Consider the following 27,003-nt stretch of genomic DNA (forward strand, 5'->3'; position numbering starts at 1 on the left):
ACTTCTTGTAAAAGGATAATGTCACTGTCAGAAGCATATATAAAATCTTTTAAGTTCTGTAGTTTAAAGGAACTGTGAATCTTGTTAAGGTTTACTGTCGCGATTTTGTATGCTTGTATGTCAGACATTCTTCGTTCTACTTGATCTAACTTTAAAAAACATTCTTCTGTTTTGTCTCGCAAACGTCAGCTTTAAAACGCATCTTAATAATATTCACCGGTAGCAAATGTTTCAGCGTTGTGTCCCTGTTCTTTAGAATGTTCGTTCGCGGAGACGTCGTCGTTGAAGAAATCAGCCACCTGTGGGGCTAGCTTACAGTCTGTCTGAGTTTCTGAAACTTCTGTCATTTCAGCGTCGGCATTGTTATGGTCGCTTTCGTCTGCCCAGCTGGTTGAGGTTGTCGTCGTGGGTGGGACGAGTGAAGCTTCATGAGAGTGACTCGTTTCTTGAGGGTCGTTGGATGCTTTCTTTGTTGGCTTTCCTTGGACGTCTCGTTTTTCCAGCGCAGAAGGGGAACGCTCCACAGAAACTGGCGTCGCTTTCGTGTTGCTACAGATCTGTTGGCGTAAGGTACTACCTATTTCCTTCGCTTTTTGTCGGAGTGTGGGAGCTGTCTCCTCTGCACCTTTGCGCGCCAGCCGGCGTTTCTTATTTTTCTTCGGAGAATTACCTCTCGACGGACTTTCTTCAGTATCAACGTTAGTGTCGCTTTCCTGCAAGGTGTGTCGGTCTTCAGCTTCCGGCGGATCTGCTGCCTTTACAATTGCAGGTGCCTGTGTCGGTGGAACTTCAACTGTTTCCGTAGATTGGCGGGACTCTTGTAGGTCGTCAGCTATGACGGCACTGACGTCCATTGGAATTTCATTGTTAGGAGAATTTGTATTTGCACACGATTCAGGGGCTGAGGAGACAGTCGGCCGTTCGCGTGCCACGGCGGCGTAGGTTCCTGGCAGTGTTGTCATCGCCGGTGGCCTGGCGGCCTCGCCGGCCGGCAGCAGTGCAACGCGCCGCTGTATACATTCTGCGCGAACGTGCCCAGGCTTGTTACAGGCGGCACAGGTTCGCGGTTGGTCGTCATAAATTACAATCCCTCTATATCCGCAGACATTGATGTACGACGGGATGTGCTTTTGTAACTCTACACGAAGCTGACGTACGCCATTTAGTACTGGGAATTTATGCGCGCTTGACCATTTCTCGGCAAAGTTGCTGAGCACTTTCCCGAAGGGTGAAATTACAACATTAATTTGGTCTGTTGTAATCTCAAAGGGTAACTCGAAGATTCGAATTGTGCGAATGCCAAAACCAGCATGTGCAACGGTGACTTCACCAACGTTTCCATCTGAGTGCTTAAATTTCATGACACCTCCGGAAGACTCAACTATTTTCTCGCACAACTCGGAACTACGCATTTTAACAAACACGACACAAGTTACAATCGACAGGTGGATCCCAATTACATCATTAAAGGAGAGCTTCACATCTTCTTCTAACCAATTTTCTACTTCAAACGACTTGGGTCTGGCATATCGAGGATCAAAGGTAAGTTTCAACGTATCTTTTCGACTTGGTTGAGCCATCACTGCATGCTACTCATTACTTCTCGAAGCGTTCTATAAAAGGAGTTTTAAGCCGCAGCAAGCGCAAGACTTACCACGCGGAAGCACAGACGGCGCAGCGCACACCACCCTACGTCCTACCTCCACGCCGTCCGCCGGCGAACTGGAAACGTCTAATGCCAAGCTGCAGTGCGGCCGACCAAGCTCCCACTGGCGAATCGTTTAATGACAGCATCCGTCTATGTCGATATGCGATCGGGTAAAATCACCGGCCCACTTATCTACTGCAGGAATAAGCATTGTATCGACATGCAGTGTCGTCTAATGCAAATGAGAAAGGTGCTGTGCATTCTTTTGCACGACTTACTACAACGAAACGTACAGCTCGATACGCTACACTGATATTGCTTGCAAGGTTTTGACGTCCCCCCTAGCCCAAGATTGTCCTGCTGTTTGCGATGGAGCTTGGTGATTGGGCGGCCACTAGCGACGGATTTCTGCAAAGTCAAGTCTCTCCAGATGGATTATTAAAGGCACGATACGTTAAAATGACTGCGACAGATATGCACTTAAATATAAATAAGAACTCGTCGTTCGCAAATACCAACATACCCTTTGCTGGAGCCGAAATTTGATTGGTTTATAGATCTCGAATTGATGTTTAATTCGAAGGGCATACGCTATGGAAAGTTGTGCGCTTTCATCTGGTAGGCAGTTTTGTCTCTTATTTCATACACACGCCATCTGCCACGTACACGCGTCGATGTTACTACTGAGTGGCGTTTCGCACGGAGAAGGAGTGACCGCAAACGCGTGCTTTACGTAAAATTCTTCGACGAGGATGGGATTCGAACCCACGCGTGCAGAGCACATTGGATTAGCAGTCCAACGCCTTAACCCCTTTTTTTTTTTTTGCGCTCTAACCATCTTTTTTTTTTCGCTCTGCCACTTTTTTTCATTTTTTTCCACTTTTTTATCCTAGCCACTGTTTTTTTATTAGGCCACTTTTTTTGCCAGTTTTTTATATTTTTTTTGCCTTAACCACCTTTGTCTGTCGCCTTAACCACTTTTCTTTGTGTTTTTTTTTTTTTAATATATTTCAGTGTCAGATAAGCGTCGGCAAGGAGGGCAGGGGTCAAGAAATGCTGAGGCCTGGCCTCAATGCCGCCTCTCATCTGTCACCTAGTGATGGTATTTCCATTTATTGCATGCTTTGAATTTTGAATTATTAATTGCCGATCTTGGCTAGGCTTCATAATTGCAAAAATTGAATTGAATTGCTGGTTGAGGATAATCGTATAATAAATAACTTCCTGCTCTGAATAAATTCGTGAAATAAATTGCAGGACTCCCTTCATTTGTTGCTACTTAAATATGATACTTAAAATGTAAAGATGAGCTGAATCATAAACGGTTCTTTGCTACTCCAATTATTGTTGTATAAAACGGTGTCTTTTGTTTGCTCTTCTCTGTTATCCGATTCCCAGTCGCTCAAAGACAATTTTGAGCATGTTGCCGTACGTCTGCTTATGGCCTGGATATTTAACTATTCTATCATATTCATTTTGCAGGTACATATGAAAATCAATGAGATTGTCGGTTCCTAAGTTATTAATAACATAGCTAACGTATGTTCCCATTAACCAATGAATTGAGTTGTTTTTGGTTGCAGGGAAATACTGTACCTGTGGCCGGAGAAGGATCAGAGGCTGAAAATTGTCGGTGGACGATCGTGTCAGAAAAGCCAATTGGTCTCTCAACCATTGCCAGTTCTTCATGTGCCCAGCACACGTGAATCTGTGTACTGTTGTATCGACGAGATTACATTTGAGACAAAGGTTTGTTTGGCTAATCCCAATTGAGTGCAACCGTTCGTTGGTACTGACTATATTGTTGACCGATTTGTACCATGATGTTTTAGCGTCGGAGGAGAGAACACGCAGGTTAATATTCTTCCATATAGTTGTCCAATTGTAATGCGGATATTTTTCCTCTATTTTATTCTTCCCTTCATTTTTCTTTTTGAGACACAGAATTGCTCGGGCCGTTAACTGCCGCGAATTAGTTATTTCGCAATTAATATAACTCAGATCGATGAAAAATGTACGCACATGACGAAGGCGGGGATTGATTTTGTGCACATCAACTGGCGCTTGGAGACTTGCAGGTGTAAGAATTTCAAATAACTGAGTTGTAATGCTGGTAGCGTTTTCGTTGAGAAGACTAGTGGTCCGTTTGAGGAAAAGAGCTGAGGCCTTATTTTTAATGTCCGTTAATCCCAGACCTCCATTGCTGGGATCGAGGGTAGCTGTTCTCCCAGTCACTCTAAACACTTCACCTCGCCATAGGTAGTTAGTGACGATTGACATTATCTTTCCAGCGATCATGGTGGGGAGTGGAAAGAGTTGCGCCGTATAATAAGCTTTTGATAAAAGGCAATTATTAATTAAACGAATTCTTTGAAATTGATTTAAAGGTCGGAGCAGATTTTCTCTGGTGGCACCTTGAATGCACCCGGATGTTGTTTTCCAATTAATGGCCGCCATTTTGATTGGACACATAGTCAGAGTCGTCCCAAGTGATTTGCACTGAGTGACCTGTGTTGCCCAAGTGACAGTTACGTGTTGAAAACCCCGCAGGTTTAGCAATCTGCTCTTATTAGCATTGGTGGTAGCTCCCGACACGCTGCAGTACTTTTTAATGAGCAATTCTAATTTGGTAATGTCATCGACGTTCCGTAATACGACGCCTACATCATCAGCGTATGCATTTGTGACTGTTTTGTGACCTGCTAACGTAATACCTGTTAGATTGACGTGAAGACTGCGGAGTAACGGCTCCAAAGAAAAGACGAATAGAAGCATGGAAAGCGGGCTGCCTTGAGGAACGCCACGCCGTATCGGGATCTGCTTAGTTCTTTGGCAGTTGACAGAGATACTTGCGTTGATCCCCAACGCAACGTTCGTGACCACACTGAGAACTCGTTCGTCAAAGCCTATTTTTCTCATTGTTGTAAGAAGGAACCTGTGATCCACACGGTCGAAGGCTTTGTGAAAATCGATAAAACAAATGGCACATTTGATGTTCGTCACAGAGGCGATGGCAATTAAATCCCTGTATTCCGCAATACTTTTGAAAATAGTTCTGCCAGGTACGCATGACTGATGCGGACTTACTATTTTTTTGGCTAAAAGTGAAAGTCTGTTATTTAACAGTCTAGCTATGATTTTGTAGTCGGAGTTAAGCAACGAAATAGGGCGAAAGTTGTGTAGATTGCGCTTCGATGTAGTCTTAGGTACTAATACTATTGTGCATTCTTTCAGAGCAGCAGGTAGTGGTTTTCCTTGGATAATCTCGTTTGCCATTTGAGTAAACTTTCCTCCGATGAGTGGCCAGTATCGTAGATAAAATTCAACGGGCAACCCATCCGGCCCCGGTGACTTGTTTAAAGGAGACTTGCGGACGGTGTCGTGGAGATCGTCTTCAGTGAAATCAGTAAGAAGTTCTTCATTTTCCTCTTCTGACAACTGAGGTACTATGCCGCCAAGAAATTCTTCGAAGGATTCTTCGCATAGATGACTGGCTGAATAGAGATTGTGGTAATACTTGAAAACCTCGTTGACGATCTCTGTCTGAGAAGTAATGGTCAGACCGGTCGGAGTCTGGATCTCATCAAGAAAGGTTCGTCTCCTATGTTTTGCGTGTCTCAATAGGTGATATAAGGAAGCAGTTTCGTCCTCTGATAATGTCTTGGCTTTTGACCTTACTTTTAGTCCTTCCAGCTGTTGTTGTTTAATGCGGAGTAATTTGGCCTTAGTTTTTTTAATGTCTTCCAAACGAATGCCGGAAGTGCTCGCCTGTTCATACAAGTTCCGTAACATTGCGTAATAAAATTCTACGGTGTTCTTGAGTTCTCGGGATCGTTGAAAACCGTACTGAATTAAAACGTTCCTCAGTTTTCGTTTGGCCCTGTTGCACCACCAGTCCGTAACAGTCACATAGCGACCTATCGAGCGCAAGCACATGTTCCACGTTTCGTTGACAACATCTGCTAACTCATTGTCCTGTAGCAAAGATACATTCAGCTTCCACTGACTTCTTAAACGGCGAGTTGGTTGTGCCCTTAAATTGATGGAAGCCAACATACTGCAATGGTCGGAGAAATATACAGGAATTGTCTCGACTTTAACTAAGGATCTTTCCATACCTTGTGACACATATATCCTATCAATCCTGCTACAGGACTGTGTAGCTATATACGTATATGCAACAACAGTGGGATATTTAATTTCCCAAGTATCTCTGAGGTTCAGATCCGTTACTAACCGCTTCAATTCGTTACAGCAATTAAAATTGGGAGTCTGATCTTTTTTATTTAGTACACAGTTAAAATCGCCGCCAATTAAAAGTTCTGGCGGGTTTTTCCGTAATAAATATATTATTTCTTCTCTAAAAAAATTTGCCCTTTCCGGTCTATTGGAGGTCCCTGACGGGGCATACAGGTTAATAATAGTAACGTCAAAAACTTTAATTCCTATTGCTCTGCCCGAGTCCAGTCTCTCGACATCAGTTACAGGGATCCCTTCCCGGATTAAAATTCCTGTCCCCACCGTTGTTTCGAGTGAGATATTTAATATTTCTACATAGCCGGCAACTTTAAGGTCAGGCATCACGACTTCTTGCAGCAAAGCAATGTCAGTTCCTGATTCGTAAAGGAAATCCTTGAGAGCAGCAATCTTCGTTTCTGACTTAATCCTGTTAATGTTTATAGTGGTTATTGTGTATGCCTGGCACATGTAGGTTCCTCGTGAAAATAAGGAAAAAAATCCCTACTGTCAGAGAAAAGTAACAATTACTCCTGGAGGTAATAGAAGAAAAAGAAGAAAAAAAAAACTATAGTAAAACCAGTCAACTACGAATTTGGCAGATTGGTAATTCCGTTGTCACCGAAATTGTGCAGGAACATGGTGGCACTTAGCAGTATCATTTCTCGAGTTAGACTTGGCTGTGTCAGTTCAGTGACGGATTCTTTACCGGGTCAGACTTATCTTTACAGGGGGGTTTTGCACCATCAAGGTTCTTTGAGTTTTTCTCAGGGGATACTGCAGTAATTATTTCATATGATACGTTTTTGGCTTTCACATCATCTTTTCCTAGTTTTTGTTTATCGGCGTGACGAGATGCTTTGAGGTTAGGTTGAGGTTTTAGCCTGCGTCGTTGAACCTCTGCAGTGGCAGTGTGTGGCCGCGAGTGATCCGCATCTTGCGCCGATTGTTCGGAGGTGGCCTCTACACAGTCCTGTTTGCTAAGTCTAGTTACAGTTTCAGTTCCTTCCGCGACTTCTATCTGTGCATCGGGGAGGGAGTGCTGTGTGTCTGTAGATTCGCAAGGCTGAGTCCGATCCATCACTTGCTGTTCCTCAGAACTCGACTTCCGTGTTACCGTGGTCGGAGCCAGTGTTTTCGCGTCCATGTTTTCTAACACTGTGGCAACAGCAGCTGACGGCGGGAGGGCCTCTGCTGCTGGCGTCACTGCCACATGTTTACTGTCTACGTCCTCACCCGCACCCTCGCTGCATTGCTTTTGTTTACGGTTGGACTGTGATGTATCATCGTCTGAGCAGTCTTCAGTTGTGTCTAGAGGTCTCTTTTTAGTTTGCAGATCGCATTCATGGGTAGGAGAACTGCGATCGGTAATAACTTGCAAGGGAGGGAGATCAGCGACATTTACGGCAGTTACTTCAGAAGTACTGGCTCCATCATTACCGGCCGGGGGAGGTTGATGATTGTTAGGCAGAACATCATTAAGCGTAAGTCGCTGACGCTGCGTAAGGCTATTTTTAAGGACATATACACGGCGGGGACAGTCTTGACGGAAATGACCCGTTGCATTGCAAATATTACATGTCTGCACCTGCCCTGAATATACGATATGCGCTTTATGACCAGCAATAGAAATAAAAGATGGGATATTGGCTTTAACTTCCATTTCTACTGATCGAATGCCATTGAAACACTGCAATTTATACAATTTCGACCACCTTTCGTTGACAACGGACTGGATCTCCCCGTATTTCGAAAGCGCCTCTTGAATCAGCTGATTATCTACTTCAATAGGAACGTTTAGCACTCTGACTGATTTATACGTGATATCCGCTTTGCGAATTGAAACACTACTTTTAGACCCATCTCTGTGCACAAATTCAGCAACACTACCACACCGCAATAACAGCTTCTCAACATCAACATGATTAAAAAATTTTACAAAGACACAGTATTTGTCAGCATCTAACTGGGTGGTATGTACGGAATCAGAACTTACTCCAAATACGTCGGTCAGCCAGTCATGGATTTCCAAAGCCGTAGGTTGCACTGCACGCGTTTCCTTCTCAAAAGAGAAAACCAGGGTATTTTTCCGTACAATTCCAGCCATTTTGCTTCAGTCGCGAGGAGATTCCGGTAATCAACCGAAATTCCACCAAAACACAACCGTTATAACGGACGAAAATACACAGAAACTTAGCACAATGACCCCAGACACGTAGAAACACAGAAATTCACAAACAGCAACAAATTAAACTCAGGACGCGGCGGCACCACTAACGTAAACACGGAGCAGCAGCGGACACGTCCTAACGCGCTGACAGCTAGAGCCGGAATGCGACCACTCGGCCACCTCGTCTGCTGGAGCTACAGTTGTGTCTTTGGCGAGTGCTTGCGGAAAGAAGACATTTGTCGATTCGAAAACACATTCAAAACATGGTACAGGGCCGGTGTTAACGTCTAATGCCAAGCTGCAGTGCGGCCGACCAAGCTCCCACTGGCGAATCGTTTAATGACAGCATCCGTCAATGTCGATATGCGATCGGGTAAAATCACCGGCCCACTTATCTACTGCAGGAATAAGCATTGTATCGACATGCAGTGTCGTCTAATGGAAATGAGAAAGGTGCTGTGCATTCTTTTGCACGACTTACTGCAACGAAACGAACAGCTCGATACGCTACACTGATATTGCTTGCAAGGTTTTGACGTCCCCCCTAGCCCAAGATTGTCCTGCTGTTTGCGATGGAGCTTGGTGCTTGGGCGGCCTATAGCGACGGATGTCTGCAAAGTCAAGTCTCTCCAGTAGGCCCTGCCAAATGGCTTATGTAGATGGCGGCCTGACTTTGAACAACAAACTGTCGGAAGGCGACAGTTGTGCTACAGATGGATTATTAAAGGCACGATACGTTAAAATGATTGCGACAGATATGCACTTAAACATAAATAAGAACTCGTCGTTCGCAAATACCAACATACTCTTTGCTGGAGCCGAAATTTGATTGGTTTATAGATCTCGAATTGATGTTTAATTCGAAGGGCATACGCTATGGAATGTTGTGCGCTTTCATCTGGTAGGCAGTTTTGTCTCTTATTTCATACACACGCTATCTGCCACGTACACGCGTCGATGTTACTACTGAGTGGCGTTTCGCACGGAGAAGGAGTGACCGCAAACGCGTGCTTTACGTAAAATTCTTCGACGAGGATGGGATTCGAACCCACGCGTGCAGAGCACATTGGATTAGCAGTGCAACGCCTTAACCACTCGGCCACCTCGTCTGCTGGAGCTACACTTGTGTCTTTGGCAAGTGCTTGCGGAAAGAAGACATTTGTCGATTCGAAAACACATTCAAAACATGGTACTGGGCCGGTGTTAACGTCTAATGCCAAGCTGCAGTGGGGCCGACCAAGCTCCCACTGGCGAATCGTTTAATGACAGCATCCGTCCATGTCGATATGCGATCGGTTAAAATCACCGGCCCACTTATCTACAGCAGGAATAAGCGTGCTACAGATGGATTATTAAAGGCACGATACGTTAAAATGACTGCGACAGATATGCACTTAAATATAAATAAGAACTCGTCGTTCGCAAATACCAACATACTCTTTGCTGGAGCCGAAATTTGATTGGTTTATAGATCTCGAATTGATGTTTAATTCGAAGGGCATACGCTATGGAATGTTGTGCGCTTTCATCTGGTATGCAGTTTTGCCTCTTATTTCATACACACGCTATCTGCCACGTACACGCGTCGATGTTACTACTGAGTGGCGTTTCGCACGGAGAAGGAGTGACCTCAAACGCGTGATTTACGTAAAATTCTTCGACGAGGATGGGATTCGAACCCACCCGTGCAGAGCACATTGGATTAGCAGTCCAACGCCTTAACCACTCGGCCACCTCGCCTGCTGGAGGTACACTTGTGTCTTTGGCGAGTGCTTGCGGAAAGAAGACATTTGTCGATTCGAAAACACATTCAAAACATGGTACAGGGCCGGTGTTACCGTCTAATGCCAAGCTGCAGTGCGGCCGACCAAGCTCCCACTGGCGAATCGTTTAATGACAGCATCCGTCCATGTCGATATGCGATCGGGTAAAATCACCGGCCCACTTATCTACTGCAGGAATAAGCATTGTATCGACATGCAGTGTCGTCTAATGCAAATGAGAAAGGTGCTGTGCATTCTTTTGCACGACTTACTGCAACGAAACGTACAGCTCGATACGCTACACTGATATTGGTTGCAAGATTTTGACGTGCCCCCTAGCCCAAGATTGTCCTGCTGTTTGCGATGGAGCTTGGTGTTTGGGCGGCCACTAGCGACGGATGTCTGCAAAGTCAACTCTCTCCAGTAGGGCCTGCCAAATGGCTTCTGTAGATGGCGGCCTGACTTTGAACAACTAACTGTCGGAAGGCGACAATTGTGCTACAGATGGATTATTAAAGGCACGATACGTTAAAATGACTGCGACAGATATGCACTTAAATATAAATAAGAACTCGTAGTTCGCAAATACCAACATACTCTTTGCTGGAGCCGAAATTTGATTGGTTTATAGATCTCGAATTGATGTTTAATTCGAAGGGCATACGCTATGGAATGTTGTGCGCTTTCATCTGGTAGGCAGTTTTGTCTCTTATTTCATACACACGCTATCTGCCACGTACACGCGTCGATGTTACTACTGAGTGGCGTTTCGCACGCAGAAGGAGTGACCGCAAACGCGTGCTTTACGTAAAATTCTTCGACGAGGATGGGATTCGAACCCACGCGTGCAGAGCACATTGGACTAGCAGTCCAACGCCTTAACCACTCGGCCACCTCGTCTGCTGGAGATACAGTTGTGTCTTTGGCGAGTGCTTGCGGAAAGAAGACATTTGTCGATTCGAAAACACATTCAAAACATGGTACTGGGCCGGTGTTAACGTCTAATGCCAAGCTGCAGTGCGGCCGACCGAGCTCCCACTGGCGAATCGTTTAATGACAGCATCCGTCCATGTCGATATGCGATCGGGTAAAATCACCGGCCCACTTATCTACTGCAGGAATAAGCATTGTATCGACATGCAGTGTCATCTAATGCAAATGAGAAAGGTGCTGTGCATTCTTTTGCACGACTTACTGCAACGAAACGTACAGCTCGATACGCTACACTGATATTGCTTGCAAGATTTTGACGTGCCCCTTAGCCCAAGATTGTCCTGCTGTTTGCAATAAGCTTGGTGTTTGGGCGGCCACTAGCGACGGATGTCTGCAAAGTCAAGTCTCTCCAGTAGGCCCTGCCAAATGGCTTCTGTAGATGGCGGCCTGACTGTGCTACTGATGGATTATTAAAGGCACGATACGTTAAAATGACTGCGACAGATATGCACTTAAATATAAATAAGAACTCGTCGTTCGCAAATACCAACATACTCTTTGCTGGAGCCGAAATTTGATTGGTTTATACATCTCGCATTGATGTTTGATTCGAAGGGCATACGCTATGGAATGTTGTGCGCTTTCATCTGGTAGGCAGTTTTGTCTCTTATTTCATACACACGCTATCTGCCACACACGCGTCGATGTTACTACTGAGTGGCGTTTCGCACGGAGAAGGAGTGACCGCAAAAGCGTGCTTTACGTGAAATTCTTCGACGAGGATGGGATTCGAACCCACGCGTGCAGAGCACATTGGATTAGCATTCCAACGCCTTAACCACTCGGCCACCTCGTCTGCTGGAGCAACACTTGTGTCTTAGGCGAGTGCTTGCGGAAAGAAGACATTTGTCGATTCGAAAACACATTCAAAACATGGTACTGGGCCGGTGTTAACGTCTAATGCCAAGCTGCAGTGCGGCCGACCAAGCTCCCACTGGCGAATCGTTTAATGACAGCATCCGTCCATGTCGATATGCGATCGGGTAAAATCACCGGCCCACTTATCTACTGCAGGAATAAGCATTGTATCGACATGCAGTGTCATCTAATGCAAATGAGAAAGGTGCTGTGCATTCTTTTGCACGACTTACTGCAACGAAACGTACAGCTCGATACGCTACACTGATATTGCTTGCAAGATTTTGACGTGCCCCTTAGCCCAAGATTGTCCTGCTGTTTGCGATGGAGCTTGGTGTTTGGGCGGCCACTAGCGACGGATGTCTGCAAAAACAAGTCTCTCCAGTAGGCCCTGCCAAATGGCATCTCTGGAGATGGCGGCCTGACTTTGAACAACAAACTGTCGGATTATTAAAGGCACGATACGTTAAAATGACTGCGACAGATATGCACTTAAATATAAATAAGAACTCGTCGTTCGCAAATACCAACATACTCTTTGCTGGAGCCGAAAATTGATTGGTTTATAGATTTTGAATTGATGTTTAATTCGAAGGGCATACGCTATGGAATGTTGTGCGCTTTCATCTGGTAGGCAGTTTTGTCTCTTATTTCATACACACGCTATCTGCCACGTACACGCATCGATGTTACTACTGAGTGGCGTTTCGCACGGAGAAGGAGTGACCGCAAACGCGTGCTTTACGTAAAATTCTTCGACGAGGATGGGATTCGAACCCACGCGTGCAGAGCACATTGGATTAGCAGTCCAACGCCTTAACCACTCGGCCACCTCGTCTGCTGGAGATGCAATTGTGTCTTTGGCGAGGGCTTGCGGAAAGAAAACATTTGTCGATTCGAAAACACATTCAAAACATGGTACTGGGCCGGTGTTAACGTCTAATGCCAAGCTGCAGTGCGGCCGACCAAGCTCCCACTGGCGAATCGTTCAATGACAGCATCCGTCCATGTCGATATGCGATCGGGTAAAATCACCGGCCCACTTATCTACTGCAGGAATAAGCATTGTATCGACATGCAGTGTCATCTAATGCAAATGAGAAAGGTGCTGTGCATTCTTTTGCACGACTTACTGCAACGAAACGTACAGCTCGATACGCTACACTGATATTGCTTGCAAGATTTTGACGTGCCCCTTAGCCCAAGATTGTCCTGCTGTTTGCAATGGAGCTTGGTGTTTGGGCGGCCACTAGCGACGGATGTCTGCAAAGTCAAGTCTCTCCAGTAGGCCCTGGCAAATGGCATCTCTGAAGATGGCGGCCTGACTTTGAACAACAAACTGTCAGAAGGCGACAGTTGTGCTACAGATGGATTATTAAAGGCACGATACGTTAAAATGACTGCGACAAATATGCACTTAAATATAAATAAGAACTCGTCGTTCGCAAATACCAACATACTCTTTGCTGCAGCCGAAATTTGATTGGTTTATAGATCTCGAATTGATGTTTAATTCGAAGGGCATACGCTATGGAATGTTGTGTGCTTTCATCTGGTAGGCAGTTTTGTCTCTTATTTCATACACACGCTATCTGCCACGTACACGCATCGATGTTACTACTGAGTGGCGTTTCGCACGGAGAAGGAGTGACCGCAAACGCGTACTTTACGTAAAATTCTTCGACGAGGATGGGATTCGAACCCACGCGTGCAGAGCACATTGGATTAGCAGTCCAACGCCTTAACCACTCGGCCACCTCGTCTGCTGGAGATACGGTTGTGTCTTTGGCGAGTGCTTGCGGAAAGAAGACATTTGTCGATACGAAAACACATTCAAAACATGGTACTGGGCCGGTGTTAACGTCTAATGCCAAGCTGCAGTGCGGCCGACCAAGCTCCCACTGGCGAATCGTTTAATGACAGCATCCGTCCATGTCGATATGCGATCGGGTAAAATCACCGGCCCACTTATCTACTGCAGGAATAAGCATTGTATCGACATGCAGTGTCATCTAATGCAAATGAGAAAGGTGCTGTGCATTCTTTTGCACGACTTACTGCAACGAAACGTACAGCTCGATACGCTACACTGATATTGCTTGCAAGATTTTGACGTGCCCCTTAGCCCAAGATTGTCCTGCTGTTTGCAATGGAGCTTGGTGTTTGGGCGGCCACTAGCGACGGATGTCTGCAAAGTCTCTCCAGTAGGCCCTGCCAAATGGCATCTCTGGAGATGGCGGCCTGACTTTGAACAACAAACTGTCGGAAGGCGACAGTTGTGCTACAGATGGATTATTTAAGGCACGATACGTTAAAATGACTGCGACAGATATGCACTTAAATATAAATAAGATTTCGTCGTTCGCAAATACCAACATACTCTTTGCTGGAGCCGAAATTTGATTGGTTTATAGATCTCGAATTGATGTTTAATTCGAAGGGCATACGCTATGGAATGTTGTGTGCTTTCATCTGGTAGGCAGTTTTGTCTCTTATTTCATACACACGCTATCTGCCACGTACACGCATCGATGTTACTACTGAGTGGCGTTTCGCACGGAGAAGGAGTGACCGCAAACGCGTGCTTTACGTAAAATTCTTCGACGAGGATGGGATTCGAACCCACGCGTGCAGAGCACATTGGATTAGCAGTCCAACGCCTTAACCACTCGGCCACCTCGTCTGCTGGAGATACAGTTGTGTCTTTGGCGAGTGCTTGCGGAAAGAAGACATTTGTCGATTCGAAAACACATTCAAAACATGGTACTGGGCCGGTGTTAACGTCTAATGCCAAGCTGCAGTGCGGCCGACCAAGCTCCCACTGGCGAATCGTTTAATGACAGAATCCGTCCATGTCGATATGCGATCGGGTAAAATCACCGGCCCACTTATCTACTGCAGGAATAAGCATTGTATCGACATGCAGTGTCATCTAATGCAAATGAGAAAGGTGCTGTGCATTCTTTTGCACGACTTACTGCAACGAAACGTACAGCTCGATACGCTACACTGATATTGCTTGCAAGATTTTGACGTGCCCCTTAGCCCAAGATTGTCCTGCTGTTTGCAATGGAGCTTGGTGTTTGGGCGGCCACTAGCGACGGATGTCTGCAAAGTCAAGTCTCTCCAGTAGGCCCTGGCAAATGGCATCTCTGAAGATGGCGGCCTGACTTTGAACAACAAACTGTCAGAAGGCGACAGTTGTGCTACAGATGGATTATTAAAGGCACGATACGTTAAAATGACTGCGACAGATATGCACTTAAATATAAATAAGAACTCGTCGTTCGCAAATACCAACATACTCTTTGCTGCAGCCGAAATTTGATTGGTTTATAGATCTCGAATTGATGTTTAATTCGAAGGGCATACGCTATGGAATGTTGTGTGCTTTCATCTGGTAGGCAGTTTTGTCTCTTATTTCATACACACGCTATCTGCCACGTACACGCATCGATGTTACTACTGAGTGGCGTTTCGCACGGAGAAGGAGTGACCGCAAACGCGTACTTTACGTAAAATTCTTCGACGAGGATGGGATTCGAACCCACGCGTGCAGAGCACATTGGATTAGCAGTCCAACGCCTTAACCACTCGGCCACCTCGTCTGCTGGAGATACGGTTGTGTCTTTGGCGAGTGCTTGCGGAAAGAAGACATTTGTCGATACGAAAACACATTCAAAACATGGTACTGGGCCGGTGTTAACGTCTAATGCCAAGCTGCAGTGCGGCCGACCAAGCTCCCACTGGCGAATCGTTTAATGACAGCATCCGTCCATGTCGATATGCGATCGGGTAAAATCACCGGCCCACTTATCTACTGCAGGAATAAGCATTGTATCGACATGCAGTGTCATCTAATGCAAATGAGAAAGGTGCTGTGCATTCTTTTGCACGACTTACTGCAACGAAACGTACAGCTCGATACGCTACACTGATATTGCTTGCAAGATTTTGACGTGCCCCTTAGCCCAAGATTGTCCTGCTGTTTGCAATGGAGCTTGGTGTTTGGGCGGCCACTAGCGACGGATGTCTGCAAAGTCTCTCCAGTAGGCCCTGCCAAATGGCATCTCTGGAGATGGCGGCCTGACTTTGAACAACAAACTGTCGGAAGGCGACAGTTGTGCTACAGATGGATTATTTAAGGCACGATACGTTAAAATGACTGCGACAGATATGCACTTAAATATAAATAAGATTTCGTCGTTCGCAAATACCAACATACTCTTTGCTGGAGCCGAAATTTGATTGGTTTATAGATCTCGAATTGATGTTTAATTCGAAGGGCATACGCTATGGAATGTTGTGTGCTTTCATCTGGTAGGCAGTTTTGTCTCTTATTTCATACACACGCTATCTGCCACGTACACGCATCGATGTTACTACTGAGTGGCGTTTCGCACGGAGAAGGAGTGACCGCAAACGCGTGCTTTACGTAAAATTCTTCGACGAGGATGGGATTCGAACCCACGCGTGCAGAGCACATTGGATTAGCAGTCCAACGCCTTAACCACTCGGCCACCTCGTCTGCTGGAGATACAGTTGTGTCTTTGGCGAGTGCTTGCGGAAAGAAGACATTTGTCGATTCGAAAACACATTCAAAACATGGTACTGGGCCGGTGTTAACGTCTAATGCCAAGCTGCAGTGCGGCCGACCAAGCTCCCACTGGCGAATCGTTTAATGACAGAATCCGTCCATGTCGATATGCGATCGGGTAAAATCACCGGCCCACTTATCTACTGCAGGAATAAGCATTGTATCGACATGCAGTGTCATCTAATGCAAATGAGAAAGGTGCTGTGCATTCTTTTGCACGACTTACTGCAACGAAACGTACAGCTCGATACGCTACACTGATATTGCTTGCAAGATTTTGACGTGCCCCTTAGCCCAAGATTGTCCTGCTGTTTGCGATGGAGCTTGGTGTTTGGGCGGCCACTAGCGACGGATGTCTGCAAAAACAAGTCTCTCCAGTAGGCCCTGCCAAATGGCATCTCTGGAGATGGCGGCCTGACTTTGAACAACAAACTGTCGGATTATTAAAGGCACGATACGTTAAAATGACTGCGACAGATATGCACTTAAATATAAATAAGAACTCGTCGTTCGCAAATACCAACATACTCTTTGCTGGAGCCGAAAATTGATTGGTTTATAGATCTCGAATTGATGTTTAATTCGAAGGGCATACGCTATGGAATGTTGTGCGCTTTCATCTGGTAGGCAGTTTTGTCTCTTATTTCATACACACGCTATCTGCCACGTACACGCATCGATGTTACTACTGAGTGGCGTTTCGCACGGAGAAGGAGTGACCGCAAACGCGTGCTTTACGTAAAATTCTTCGACGAGGATGGGATTCGAACCCACGCGTGCAGAGCACATTGGATTAGCAGTCCAACGCCTTAACCACTCGGCCACCTCGTCTGCTGGAGATGCAGTTGTGTCTTTGGCGAGTGCTTGCGGAAAGAAAACATTTGTCGATTCGAAAACACATTCAAAACATGGTACTGGGCCGGTGTTAACGTCTAATGCCAAGCTGCAGTGCGGCCGACCAAGCTCCCACTGGCGAATCGTTTAATGACAGCATCCGTCCATGTCGATATGCGATCGGGTAAAATCACCGGCCCACTTATCTACTGCAGGAATAAGCATTGTATCGACATGCAGTGTCATCTAATGCAAATGAGAAAGGTGCTGTGCATTCTTTTGCACGACTTACTGCAACGAAACGTACAGCTCGATACGCTACACTGATATTGCTTGCAAGATTTTGACGTGGCCCTTAGCCCAAGATTGTCCTGCTGTTTGCGATGGAGCTTGGTGTTTGGGCGGCCACTAGCGACGGATGTCTGCAAAGTCAAGTCTCTCCAGTAGGCCCTGCCAAATGGCTTCTGTAGATAGCGGCCTGACTTTGAACAACAAACTGTCGAAAGGCGACAGTTGTGCTACAGATGGATTATTAAAGGCACGATACGTTAAAATGACTGCGACAGATATGCACTTAAATATAAATAAGAACTCGTCGTTCGCAAATACCAACATACTCTTTGCTGGAGCCGAAATTTGATTGGTTTATAGATCTCGAATTGATGTTTAATTCGAAGGGCATACGCTATGGAATGTTGTGCGCTTTCATCTGGTAGGCAGTTTTGTCTCTTATTTCATACATACGCTATCTGCCACGTACACGCATCGATGTTACTACTGAGTGGCGTTTCGCACGGAGAAGGAGTGACCGCAAACGCGTGCTTTACGTAAAATTCTTCGACGAGGATGGGATTCGAACCCACGCGTGCAGAGCACATTGGATTAGCAGTCCAACGCCTTAACCACTCGGCCACCTCGTCTGCTGGAGATACAGTTGTGTCTTTGGCGAGTGCTTGCGGAAAGAAGACATTTGTCGATTCGAAAACACAATCAAAACATGGTACTGGGCCGGTGTTAACGTCTAATGCCAAGCTGCAGTGCGGCCGACCAAGCTCCCACTGGCGAATCGTTTAATGACAGCATCCGTCCATGTCGATATGCGATCGGGTAAAATCACCGGCCCACTTATCTACTGCAGGAATAAGCATTGTATCGACATGCAGTGTCATCTAATGCAAATGAGAAAGGTGCTGTGCATTCTTTTGCACGACTTACTGCAACGAAACGTACAGCTCGATACGCTACACTGATATTGCTTGCAAGATTTTGACGTGCCCCTTAGCCCAAGATTGTCCTGCTGTTTGCGAGTGCTACAGATGGATTATTAAAGGCACGATACGTTAAAATGACTGCGACAGATATGCACTTAAATATAAATAAGAAATCGTCGTTCGCAAATACCAACATACTCTTTGCTGGAGCCGAAATTTGATTGGTTTATAGATCTCGAATTGATGTTTAATTCGAAGGGCATACGCTATGGAATGTTGTGCGCTTTCATCTGGTAGGCAGTTTTGTCTCTTATTTCATACACACGCTATCTGCCACGTACACGCATCGATGTTACTACTGAGTGGCGTTTCGCACGGAGAAGGAGTGACCGCAAACGCGTGCTTTACGTAAAATTCTTCGACGAGGATGGGATTCGAACCCACGCGTGCAGAGCACATTGGATTAGCAGTCCAACGCCTTAACCACTCGGCCACCTCGTCTGCTGGAGATACAGTTGTGTCTTTGGCGAGTGCTTGCGGAAAGAAGACATTTGTCGATTCGAAAACACATTCAAAACATGGTACTGGGCCGGTGTTAACGTCTAATGCCAAGCTGCAGTGCGGCCGACCAAGCTCCCACTGGCGAATCGTTTAATGACAGCATCCGTCCATGTCGATATGCGATCGGGTAAAATCACCGGCCCACTTATCTACTGCAGGAATAAGCATTGTATCGACATGCAGTGTCATCTAATGCAAATGAGAAAGGTGCTGTGCATTCTTTTGCACGACTTACTGCAACGAAACGTACAGCTCGATACGCTACACTGATATTGCTTGCAAGATTTTGACTTCCCCCTTAGCCCAAGATTGTCCTGCTGTTTGCGATGGAGCTTGGTGTTTGGGCGGCCACTAGCGACGGATGTCTGCAAAGTCAAGTCTCTCCAGTAGGCCCTGCCAAATGGCATCTCTGGAGATGGCGGCCTGACTTTGAACCTACAGATGGATTATTAAAGGCACGATACGTTAAAATGACTGCGACAGATATGCACTTAAATATAAATAAGAACTCGTCGTTCGCAAATACCAACATACTCTTTGCTGGAGCCGAAATTTGATTGGTTTATAGATCTCGAATTGATGTTTAATTCGAAGGGCATACGCTATGGAATGTTGTGCGCTTTCATCTGGTAGGCAGTTTTGTCTCTTATTTCATACACACGCTATCTGCCACGTACACGCATCGATGTTACTACTGAGTGGCGTTTCGCACGGAGAAGGAGTGACCGCAAACGCGTGCTTTACGTAAAATTCTTCGACGAGGATGGGATTCGAACCCACGCGTGCAGAGCACATTGGAGTAGCAGTCCAAGGCCTTAACCACTCGGCCACCTCGTCTGCTGGAGATACAGTTGTGTCTTTGGCGAGTGCTTGCGGAAAGAAGACATTTGTCGATTCGAAAACACATTCAAAACATGGTACTGGGCCGGTGTTAACGTCTAATGCCAAGCTGCAGTGCGGCCGACCAAGCTCCCACTGGCGAATCGTTTAATGACAGCATCCGTCCATGTCGATATGCGATCGGGTAAAATCACCGGCCCACTTATCTACTGCAGGAATAAGCATTGTATCGACATGCAGTGTCATCTAATGCAAATGAGAAAGGTGCTGTGCATTCTTTTGCACGACTTACTGCAACGAAACGTACAGCTCGATACGCTACACTGATATTGCTTGCAAGATTTTGACGTGCCCCTTAGCCCAAGATTGTCCTGCTGTTTGCGAGTGCTACAGATGGATTATTAAAGGCACGATATGTTAAAATGACTGCTACAGATATGCACTTAAATATAAATAAGAAATCGTCGTTCGCAAATACCAACATACTCTTTGCTGGAGCCGAAATTTGATTGGTTTATAGATCTCGAATTGATGTTTAATTCGAAGGGCATACGCTATGGAATGTTGTGCGCTTTCATCTGGTAGGCAGTTTTGTCTCTTATTTCATACACACGCTATCTGCCACGTACACGCATCGATGTTACTACTGAGTGGCGTTTCGCACGGAGAAGGAGTGACCGCAAACGCGTGCTTTACGTAAAATTCTTCGACGAGGATGGGATTCGAACCCACGCGTGCAGAGCACATTGGATTAGCAGTCCAACGCCTTAACCACTCGGCCACCTCGTCTGCTGGAGATACAGTTGTGTCTTTGGCGAGTGCTTGCGGAAAGAAGACATTTGTCGATTCGAAAACACATTCAAAACATGGTACTGGGCCGGTGTTAACGTCTAATGCCAAGCTGCAGTGCGGCCGACCAAGCTCCCACTGGCGAATCGTTTAATGACAGCATCCGTCCATGTCGATATGCGATCGGGTAAAATCACCGGCCCACTTATCTACTGCAGGAATAAGCATTGTATCTACATGCAGTGTCATCTAATGCAAATGAGAAAGGTGCTGTGCATTCTTTTGCACGACTTACTGCAACGAAACGTACAGCTCGATACGCTACACTGATATTGCTTGCAAGATTTTGACGTGCCCCTTAGCCCAAGATTGTCCTGCTGTTTGCGATGGAGCTTGGTGTTTGGGCGGCCACTAGCGACGGATGTCTGCAAAGTCAAGTCTCTCCAGTAGGCCCTGCCAAATGGCATCTCTGGAGATGGCGGCCTGACTTTGGACCTACAGATGGATTATTAAAGGCACGATACGTTAAAATGACTGCGACAGATATGCACTTAAATATAAATAAGAACTCGTCGTTCGCAAATACCAACATACTCTTTGCTGGAGCCGAAATTTGATTGGTTTATACATCTCGAATTGATGTTTAATTCGAAGGGCATACGCTATGGAATGTTGTGCGCTTTCATCTGGTAGGCAGTTTTGTCTCTTATTTCATACACACGCTATCTGCCACGTACACGCATCGATGTTACTACTGAGTGGCGTTTCGCACGGAGAAGGAGTGACCGCAAACGCGTGCTTTACGTAAAATTCTTCGACGAGGATGGGATTCGAACCCACGCGTGCAGAGCACATTGGATTAGCAGTCCAACGCCTTAACCACTCGGCCACCTCGTCTGCTGGAGATACAGTTGTGTCTTTGGCGAGTGCTTGCGGAAAGAAGACATTTGTCGATTCGAAAACACATTCAAAACATGGTACTGGGCCGGTGTTAACGTCTAATGCCAAGCTGCAGTGCGGCCGACCAAGCTCCCACTGGCGAATCGTTTAATGACAGCATCCGTCCATGTCGATATGCGATCGGGTAAAATCACCGGCCCACTTATCTACTGCAGGAATAAGCATTGTATCGACATGCAGTGTCATCTAATGCAAATGAGAAAGGTGCTGTGCATTCTTTTGCACGACTTACTGCAACGAAACGTACAGCTCGATACGCTACACTGATATTGCTTGCAAGATTTTGACGTGCCCCTTAGCCCAAGATTGTCCTGCTGTTTGCGATGGAGCTTGGTGTTTGGGCGGCCACTAGCGACGGATGTCTGCAAAGTCAAGTCTCTCCAGTAGGCCCTGCCAAATGGCATCTCTGGAGATGGCGGCCTGACTTTGAACCTACAGATGGATTATTAAAGGCACGATACGTTAAAATGACTGCGACAGATATGCACTTAAATATAAATAAGAACTCGTCGTTCGCAAATACCAACATACTCTTTGCTGGAGCCGAAATTTGATTGGTTTATACATCTCGAATTGATGTTTAATTCGAAGGGCATACGCTATGGAATGTTGTGCGCTTTCATCTGGTAGGCAGTTTTGTCTCTTATTTCATACACACGCTATCTGCCACGTACACGCATCGATGTTACTACTGAGTGGCGTTTCGCACGGAGAAGGAGTGACCGCAAACGCGTGCTTTACGTAAAATTCTTCGACGAGGATGGGATTCGAACCCACGCGTGCAGAGCACATTGGATTAGCAGTCCAACGCCTTAATTACTCGGCCACCTCGTCTGCTCGAGATACAGTTGTTTCTTTGGCGAGTGCTTGCGGAAAGAAGACATTTGTCGATTCGAAAACACATTCAAAACATGGTACTGGGCCGGTGTTAACGTCTAATGCCAAGCTGCAGTGCGGCCGACCAAGCTCCCACTGGCGAATCGTTTAATGACAGCATCCGTCCATGTCGATATGCGATCGGGTAAAATCACCGGCCCACTTATCTACTGCAGGAATAAGCATTGTATCGACATGCAGTGTCATCTAATGCAAATGAGAAAGGTGCTGTGCATTCTTTTGCACGACTTACTGCAACGAAACGTACAGCTCGATACGCTACACTGATATTGCTTGCAAGATTTTGACGTGCCCCTTAGCCCAAGATTGTCCTGCTGTTTGCGATGGAGCTTGGTGTTTGGGCGGCCACTAGCGACGGATGTCTGCAAAGTCAAGTCTCTCCAGTAGGCCTTGCCAAATGGCATCTCTGGAGATGGCGGCCTGACTTTGAACCTACAGATGGATTATTAAAGGCACGATACGTTAAAATGACTGCGACAGATATGCACTTAAATATAAATAAGAACTCGTCGTTCGCAAATACCAACATACTCTTTGCTGGAGCCGAAATTTGATTGGTTTATAGATCTCGAATTGATGTTTAATTCGAAGGGCATACGCTATGGAATGTTGTGCGCTTTCATCTGGTAGGCAGTTTTGTCTCTTATTTCATACACACGCTATCTGCCACGTACACGCATCGATGTTACTACTGAGTGGCGTTTCGCACGGAGAAGGAGTGACCGCAAACGCGTGCTTTACGTAAAATTCTTCGACGAGGATGGGATTCGAACCCACGCGTGCAGAGCACATTGGATTAGCAGTCCAACGCCTTAACCACTTTTTTTTTTTATTATTTTCCGACGCCTTATCCATTTTTTTTTTCGCCTTAACCATTTTTGTTTTATTTTGTGTTTTATTGTATTTAGTTATTTTTTTTTTATTTTTTTTATTTTATTTTATTTTTTTTTTTTTTTTTGAAATGAAAGAGGGAAATTTATTTGAAGATCCACTTCGGGAAAAGCATGAACTGGGATTATAAATGCAGCTGCTATTAGTGATACCGCCGGAAGCATAGCTGTTTCGGGGTTCTGATGAGGCCTTCACGGCTACCGTAGCGGCCAAGGGGCACTCGAAGTCCCCACCGTACTTCACCCTCACCAGCAGTCCCCTACTTTAGCTCGCTTCGTCCTGGGGATGATTGATACTGGGACATCTTAACCTACTCCCTGTTTGTGGAACAGGATTCTTAACATATTTCCAAAATTCTTTTTGTGATCTTGTTTGTGGTGTATTTGGAAGTATTGCTCATGGAGATATGTCCGGTATTCCATAATATTATCGTCACCTTTCGAATTGACAATGTAACTTACGTAGTTCCCAAGAAGCCATATTATTGCATTATGTTTTGGTGTAGGAAAAAAGACCTTTTCTGGGAAGAAAATGAGATTCAAATTTAGCTCTCTCCCATCGCTGCGGGTCAGAAAGGCGACCTGCTGCTTTACCTCTTCCCAAATATCTTTACACCCTTTGCAGACAAAGCGGTGATCCAAAGTGTCAGTCTCGTTGCATTTATGACAAGTGTTTGTGTCACTGAGGCCTATGGAATGGAGTTTCTCGTTAGTACTAATGACGTTATTCACCACTCTGTACCATGCCACCTGAACTTCCGTTGGTAGTAACTTGTTGTTAATGTTGTTCCATATAGTTTTCCAGTCGCGGTTTGGGTTCTTGTCCTGTGTCTTATTGCAATTTGCCGCCGTTCGTAAACTATTGAATATATAGCGATAGTTTCTCTTGCGTTTATCCCGTACTATACAGCTCATGTAGCTTAATTCAAAGTAGAAGAACCTAATATGTTTTAATTTATAATTAATCAGACTGATATCTATCGGCGGTTGGAAGCTTTGTGGTTTGAAAAAGTTGAATAATTTAGCTGTCAGACCGTCTGGTTGACTTTCGATAACTTGCAAAGACCGCTTAAGGAATAAGGCAATAGACCTTTTGTGGACATCTGTGAGACCGAGGCCTCCCTCTTCGGGTGGTAAAGTCAACGTGTCCACAGCAACTCGGAAGATATTCCCGTGCCAAATGTGTCTACATATGGTGGACATTATCGCTTTAGCTATTCCTTTGGGTATTGGCAAAATCTGTCCGATGTAAGTTGCTCTCGATAATACTGCTAAGTTTATCAACTTAATTTTTTGCTTGATATTGACGTCCCTCATATGATTTAAAATGAGCGCGCCACGGATCTTGTCGAGTACAGTTTTCCAGTTAGATGCTATTAGCCGAAGAGGGCAGCTGTAGAGGGTAACTCCCAGGGCAGTATGCCGGTCCACACTCCTCGCCCAAGGGATGGTGACGTCAGATAGTCCGTGCAGATTTAGAAAAACGCTCTTCGTGTCATTGATTCTCGCACCCGATGCGGTGCAGTACGACTGCAAGTTATCTGTTAATGTTGCGATGTCCGCGGCGCTGCGAATTATCACTCCTACGTCGTCTGCGAATGCGTTCGTCACCTGTTTCATGCCTGACACTAGCATGCCCTCTAATACGTCGTCTAACCTCCTTAAAAGTGGTTCCAAGGCAACTACGTATAACATCATTGACAATGGACTCCCCTGAGGGACTCCACTGGCTATGGGAATATCTTTAGTGCGATGACCATTAATAGTTACTTTCGTTGTTAAACCATTTAAGATGTTGGCTAAATCGTTCACATTACCATCATTAAATCCCATGTAGGTCATGGTTTTCAGAAGATAGTCGTGATTGACCCTGTCAAATGCCTTGCTAAAGTCTATAAAAGCCAGACCACCATTTGCTGTTGTATTTGCAAAAATGGAAACTATGTCCCTGTACGCACTTACAGTTGTAAAGATACTGCGCCCTGGAAGACAAGTCTGATGACTACCGATGATCTTTCCTAAAATCGGTTGCAGTCTTTCTTTAAGAACCCTAGCTACGATTTTGTAGTCAGAGTTCAATAGGCTTATGGGCCGTGTCATTGTGATATCCTTTAAACCTGTGGTCCTGCCCTTTGGAAGTAACACTGTTATGCTCTGTTTGAAGGCCACTGGGACATCCACCCCATGAAGAATTTCGTTGATCATGTCCGTGAATGCATTGCCTATAATGTGCCAATACGTTCGGTAAAACTCCAGTGGCAGCCCATCTGGACCTGGTGACTTCTTAGAAGGTGAGCACCTAATTACGTCAAAAACGTCATCCGTGGTGAGGTCAGCATAGAAGTTGCGGTTGTCCTCTTCCGTTATAGTGTTCTCTAGGCCTGTTGATGATAAAAGGTCTCGTACAGCATTGTCGTCTATCTGATTGACACTATATAGGGTATTGTAAAATCGATACGCCTCGTCGATCATGTCCTTCTGGTTGGTGAGGACTCTCTGATCTTCGGCTCTGAGGGACCCTATAAAATTGCGTCGCCTTTGTTTGGCGTGTTGTATGAGGTGATATATTGAGGCATTTTCGTCGTCCACGATACTATGTGAGTGCGATCTGATTTTTAATCCTTCTAGCTGTGATCTCTTAATATTGAGTAGCGCTGCTTTTGTTTTGTTGATCTGTATTAAGATGTCCTGGGACATTGGCTCCTCGTAAAGATCACGTAAGCAGGCGTAGTGGAACTCTGTTGTGTGTCTTATCCACCTCATCCTCTCCTTGCTAAAAGCTATCAGAGTCGCCCTTAATTTCTTCTTCGCCACAGCGGTCCACCATTCAACGTTGGACCGATGTTTGTGACGCACTCGTAAGGCGGCCCGCCAAGTCTCTTGTATTTCTGCAGCTAAGGCGTCCTCCAATAGCATGCTTATATTCAGTTTCCATAAGGGCCTGCCCCAGTAAGCCGACTGTTTTCTTAACCGTATGCTGCACTTAACGCCTAGGTGGTCGGAAATAAAGGTAGGTATTACTTCAACGCCAGCAACATCATTTTCTAAAGTAGATGAGACATAGAATCGGTCAATCCTACTTTGCGACCTGCTACTAAAGTAAGTAAATTTGACCAATGTAGGATATTTCAATTCCCAAGCATCTGACCATTTCATGTGCGACACCAGATACTGTAACTCCTCGGACTTATTAAAATTTGGCCGTTGGTCCTTGTCATTGAGTACGCAATTCCAGTCACCTCCAAGCAAAACATCAGCAGGATTGTCCTGAAGTAAAATTAAGATATCACGTTTGTAAAACGTGGCCCTTTCTTCTCGTGCATTGTTGCCTGATGGTGCATAAACATTTATAATAGCTGTATTATGGATGTTACACCGAATGCCCCTCCCAGAGTCTAATTTACAAATGTCTGTCATTTCGATGCCCTCTCTGGCAAGAATAGCCGTCCCACAACTATGTTCAAGAGAAACATTTATAATGGCATTGAATCCTGGGATAAGAAGGTCTCGAATGAGCACTTCCTGTAAAAGGGCAATATCGGTGTCCGACTGATAGAGAAAATCTTAAAGTGCGGCTATTTTAGTGGCATTTTGAATTTTGTTAATATTTAATGTGGTCACATTATAAGTTTGGAGCATGTGCCAGATAGTTCAGGTAAGTTTATTGACTGCATAATACTTTCATATGGAATCTGTCTGTCGTCATCAGTCCCTCGTTTAGTCTCAAGGCGATCTTGCCAACTCTATTAATAAAAA

At 45.5% G+C, this 27,003-nt stretch overlaps 16 non-coding genes across 16 annotated transcripts; all 16 read right to left on the minus strand.

Moving 5' to 3' along the window:
- Window positions 1-9,081: 9,081 nt before the first annotated feature.
- Trnas-gcu (transfer RNA serine (anticodon GCU)) lies at window positions 9,082-9,163 on the minus strand. Its single transcript has one exon. It is a non-coding gene; the product is annotated as a tRNA-Ser (tRNA).
- Window positions 9,164-9,712: 549 nt separating this feature from the next.
- Trnas-gcu (transfer RNA serine (anticodon GCU)) lies at window positions 9,713-9,794 on the minus strand. Its single transcript has one exon. It is a non-coding gene; the product is annotated as a tRNA-Ser (tRNA).
- An 841-nt stretch (window positions 9,795-10,635) lies between these two features.
- Window positions 10,636-10,717, minus strand: Trnas-gcu (transfer RNA serine (anticodon GCU)). The gene has a single exon. It is a non-coding gene; the product is annotated as a tRNA-Ser (tRNA).
- An 807-nt stretch (window positions 10,718-11,524) lies between these two features.
- Window positions 11,525-11,606, minus strand: Trnas-gcu (transfer RNA serine (anticodon GCU)). The gene has a single exon. It is a non-coding gene; the product is annotated as a tRNA-Ser (tRNA).
- An 818-nt stretch (window positions 11,607-12,424) lies between these two features.
- Window positions 12,425-12,506, minus strand: Trnas-gcu (transfer RNA serine (anticodon GCU)). Its single transcript has one exon. It is a non-coding gene; the product is annotated as a tRNA-Ser (tRNA).
- An 843-nt stretch (window positions 12,507-13,349) lies between these two features.
- On the minus strand, window positions 13,350-13,431 carry Trnas-gcu (transfer RNA serine (anticodon GCU)). The gene has a single exon. It is a non-coding gene; the product is annotated as a tRNA-Ser (tRNA).
- An 838-nt stretch (window positions 13,432-14,269) lies between these two features.
- Trnas-gcu (transfer RNA serine (anticodon GCU)) lies at window positions 14,270-14,351 on the minus strand. Its single transcript has one exon. It is a non-coding gene; the product is annotated as a tRNA-Ser (tRNA).
- An 843-nt stretch (window positions 14,352-15,194) lies between these two features.
- On the minus strand, window positions 15,195-15,276 carry Trnas-gcu (transfer RNA serine (anticodon GCU)). Its single transcript has one exon. It is a non-coding gene; the product is annotated as a tRNA-Ser (tRNA).
- An 838-nt stretch (window positions 15,277-16,114) lies between these two features.
- Trnas-gcu (transfer RNA serine (anticodon GCU)) lies at window positions 16,115-16,196 on the minus strand. The gene has a single exon. It is a non-coding gene; the product is annotated as a tRNA-Ser (tRNA).
- Window positions 16,197-17,014: 818 nt separating this feature from the next.
- Trnas-gcu (transfer RNA serine (anticodon GCU)) lies at window positions 17,015-17,096 on the minus strand. Its single transcript has one exon. It is a non-coding gene; the product is annotated as a tRNA-Ser (tRNA).
- Window positions 17,097-17,937: 841 nt separating this feature from the next.
- Trnas-gcu (transfer RNA serine (anticodon GCU)) lies at window positions 17,938-18,019 on the minus strand. Its single transcript has one exon. It is a non-coding gene; the product is annotated as a tRNA-Ser (tRNA).
- Window positions 18,020-18,729: 710 nt separating this feature from the next.
- On the minus strand, window positions 18,730-18,811 carry Trnas-gcu (transfer RNA serine (anticodon GCU)). Its single transcript has one exon. It is a non-coding gene; the product is annotated as a tRNA-Ser (tRNA).
- Window positions 18,812-19,626: 815 nt separating this feature from the next.
- Trnas-gcu (transfer RNA serine (anticodon GCU)) lies at window positions 19,627-19,708 on the minus strand. Its single transcript has one exon. It is a non-coding gene; the product is annotated as a tRNA-Ser (tRNA).
- A 710-nt stretch (window positions 19,709-20,418) lies between these two features.
- Window positions 20,419-20,500, minus strand: Trnas-gcu (transfer RNA serine (anticodon GCU)). Its single transcript has one exon. It is a non-coding gene; the product is annotated as a tRNA-Ser (tRNA).
- Window positions 20,501-21,315: 815 nt separating this feature from the next.
- On the minus strand, window positions 21,316-21,397 carry Trnas-gcu (transfer RNA serine (anticodon GCU)). The gene has a single exon. It is a non-coding gene; the product is annotated as a tRNA-Ser (tRNA).
- Window positions 21,398-22,212: 815 nt separating this feature from the next.
- On the minus strand, window positions 22,213-22,294 carry Trnas-gcu (transfer RNA serine (anticodon GCU)). Its single transcript has one exon. It is a non-coding gene; the product is annotated as a tRNA-Ser (tRNA).
- Between the last annotated feature and the right edge of the window lie 4,709 nt (window positions 22,295-27,003).

This window comes from Schistocerca serialis, chromosome 2 (assembly GCF_023864345.2).
Source record: "Schistocerca serialis cubense isolate TAMUIC-IGC-003099 chromosome 2, iqSchSeri2.2, whole genome shotgun sequence".
In the NCBI taxonomy this organism is placed as follows: domain Eukaryota; kingdom Metazoa; phylum Arthropoda; class Insecta; order Orthoptera; family Acrididae; genus Schistocerca; species Schistocerca serialis.